Below are 328 nucleotides of genomic sequence, written 5' to 3' on the forward strand. Positions count from 1 at the left end.
AACAAGTGGGTGAACTGAATACATTATATCTAGTCCTTGAAGAGCGCTAATGGAGTCCGATATTATTACTATATTGCCATTTGATATATTTGTCAAACTTCATTTTTTTTAAAACATATTTTTATTGCTTAAATATAAATTGTACAATATTTACTGTATTGCTTTGGGATGCTCCTCATAAAATACAATTTTTCCGATACTAATTATAACTGATACAAATATTGAACACGTTTAATGGTGGACAGACACAAATATAATGTTTTTACTGTTTTATTTGTTGCGGTTATATAACTTAGTTATTTCACCCCAATTTTTGATTACTTCAATG

This window comes from Halyomorpha halys, unplaced genomic scaffold (genome assembly GCF_000696795.3).
Source record: "Halyomorpha halys isolate HHAL.00 unplaced genomic scaffold, Hhal_1.1 Scaffold323.1, whole genome shotgun sequence".
NCBI lineage: Eukaryota > Metazoa > Arthropoda > Insecta > Hemiptera > Pentatomidae > Halyomorpha > Halyomorpha halys.